The sequence below is a fragment of the Carlito syrichta genome, unplaced genomic scaffold (genome assembly GCF_000164805.1).
Source record: "Carlito syrichta isolate Samal-C Ts95f unplaced genomic scaffold, Tarsius_syrichta-2.0.1 Scaffold309784, whole genome shotgun sequence".
NCBI lineage: Eukaryota > Metazoa > Chordata > Mammalia > Primates > Tarsiidae > Carlito > Carlito syrichta.
Window position 1 is genome coordinate 1,650,781 of NW_007253880.1, and position 3,176 is coordinate 1,653,956.

The following is a 3,176-nucleotide window of genomic DNA, read 5'->3' on the forward strand; positions in this document are numbered from 1 at the left end:
TGGAGTTCTGAGTTTACAATTGTCTTGACGAGCTGCAATCTTCTTCCTACCAGAGTTCGCCAAAGTCCCAGAGCTAAACCTCCACGGCCTGGCCTAGAACACACGCCCACTCCTGCACCTGTCACTGTGGCCATGATGGTGACGCATACTGCATAGTCATGGTAGGTCCTGCATCATCTAGAGACTCCAGGGACTGAGAGTGTAGGCTGGATGGTGTCTCAGGAGAACACCGAGCTGCTGTCACCAGAAGAAGGATGGACATGTAGATATATACATCATTTTCTCTATCTTGACTAATACAAAATGTTTAAATTTAGAATAAAAGAATGACAATTGCAAGTTTATATCAGTTATAACTTCCAATTTGTTTCCATTTTTTTTATTTTTTAGTAGACGGTCAGTGTCTCACTCTGTCACCCAGGGTGGAGTACAGTGGCACGATCACGGCTCACGGCAGCCTTGACCTCCTGGACTCAGGCGATCCTCCCACCTCAGCCTCCTGAGTAGCTGGTAGCTGAGACTACAGGCACCGGCCACCGTGCCTGGTTTTTTCGTTTTTTTCGAGACAAGTTCTCACCATGTTGCCCAAGCTGGTCTCGAACCCTTGGGCTCAAGCAGTCTTCCCGCCTCAGCCTTCCAAAGTGCTGGAATTACGGGCATAAGCCACCCTGCCCTGTTTCTGTATTTTATTTGCACAGTATTGGGAAAAAAAAATCCTGATTCATATAGGAGAGCAAATATAAAAGTAACCTTTTTAAGCAGCACACCTGTAATCCCTGGAACACTCCAGATATTCTTCAATTAAACTTGTACCAAAACTTGTGCCAAAATTTGGAATTAGGCTGAAAGTTTGAGTCATAGGAAATTTTATTTCAAAGTTTAGCTACATAGATCACAAACAGTCTCCTCTGGTAACTTAAGCGTTCACTAGGAAGATGCTTTTCAAATATAATCTGTAATATATGATGAGAAATTTAACAATGCCATTTTTAAAAAACTCAGACATCTCAGTTCAAAGCTTGAATATAGTAAAATAAATGTTTCACTCTTTGAGTCACAAAGTTAAGTTTCAACTTAATTGCTGACACATTATCAGCAAGTGTAGGCCTGGTAATATCGCAACTTCACATTGCCAAATTGAACTCATTCAGTTTATTTAAAAACATCAGCAAGATAATGCAACTCATATCAGAGTACTATTTGCTAAGTCTCATTTTAGAAAAAATAATTAGCAATCTCTTGTCTCATTTGAAATAGTCATAACAACACTTCACCTTAAGACAGTTGAGAAGTGTCCCCACGAGAAAGTAAGTTCTGAAACTCACTCCCGGTTACGTTCAAAAAAACTTGAAAAAGTCTGACATGTGAAGATCATGCCTTATTAAATTGACGATGTCAAAGACATTATTAGCCGCTGGTTTATCATCATCATCATTTTTTTTTTTTTTTTTTAGAGACGAGGTCTCGCCAAGTTGCCCAGACAGGTCTCGAACCCGAGGACTCAGGCAATCCACTCACCTTGGCCTCCCAAAGTGCTGGGATTATAGACTGAGCCAACCAAGCCCAGCCCAGCCACTGGTTTAAAAGATGTTCATAGCTCCTGAACAGCTAGTGCCTGTCTGTGTAATGTGCTGTGTCTTACTTAAGATCACATTTCAGCAAGAAAGTTCCTCAGCACTTTGCACCAGTGTAGTCATCCTGCAGGCCTTCTTTTACTTAGTGGGGATGGCATGATGCTTTTCTCAGCCCCCACAAGTACTAGAACTCTCTTATGTGCTTTCTCCCCAGAGCTTAATCTGCATAATACAAGACACTCATGCTTGACATGAGCCAGGACTCTATAAATGTTTGGCAAATAAATAAATATATTTAAAATACATGTGTTAGGCCAGGGATAGTGGCTCACGCCTGTAATCCCAGTACTTTGGGAGGCCAAGGCAGGGGCAATTGCTTGAGCCCAGGAGTTCGAGATCAGCCTGGACAACATCGTGAGACCTCATCTCTATAAAAAAATTTTTACAATTAGCCAGGTTTGGTGGCACGTGTCTGTAGTCCCAGCTACTTGGGAGGCTGAGGCGGAAGGACCACCTAAGCCCAGGAGGTCCAGGTGACAGTGAGCTGTGATTGAGCCCCTGCAGCCCAGCCTGGAATGAGACACTTACTCAAAAACAACAATAACGATTTTTTTTTTAAATGTGTTTTATTTACAACAAAATTCAAAGGAAATTTTCCATTGTTTCACACAAAAGAATTCTTGAGAACAAAAATTTGTATGCCCCTTATTAATAGCAAATGAAAGAAGAAACCAAAAGCTTATCTACTCTGGGAAGATGTTTGCCAATAGCTCTTCTGACCATGTGACCACTCGCATTCTCAGTCATCCATCAAACAATCAGCACACAAGCACCTACTAGGAGTCCCTAAACTGTCCCAGCTGCTACGGATATGTGTATAAAGACCATTTTAGTCGCAGCCCTCAACCTCAAGGAGTCTAACCAGGGAGAATCCTAAAAAAGCAAGCTATCCTAACGCCACCTGATAGGCGCCATAGGAGGAAGATGAATATTACATGGTGTTGACGAGGCCCTTTGAGGTTGCCAGGAAGAGAGACGTGCTCGGGTGACTCGCGTTAATGCAGTTCATTGTGAGGCTGCAGGAGGAAGCGGGGAAGAGCAGGAAGCAGTTGTAGCAGCTGCCTGGCGGGGCTGGCAGCTCGGAGAATGTCATTCAGGACACCATATACCTCCAGCCACCTGTTCTTCTTGACACTGCTTCAGCAGCCGGCATCTGCTGCTCCTTCTCTAGTGCTCTGTCGGGGGGCGGGGGGGGGGGGGGGGGATGACTCAGTCGCGCTCCGCTCTGCTTTCTCTGCTTGGGCTGCTGAATCCTCTCTGAATCCCCTTGTCCCTGCTCCCCAGCTCCTGCTTTGTCGTGTGGACGTGACTTTCAGATGCCTCCCAGGGTGTCGTTTCTACCCAACCTTTTGGCCGAGTCCCCTGAGAAGTCTTAGATTCAAATTGTGTGAAGGAGGATGGGCAGTGGTCATCAAGGATACAGCGACCCTGGAGGGCCAGCGTCTTGCATCAGGTCGACTCACTGGCCACCGTCCGCCCCAAGTATGGTTGCCTTTGGGTCAGGCATGGCAGCAATTCTCCGTTGGGTCCGCCAGAACCAGG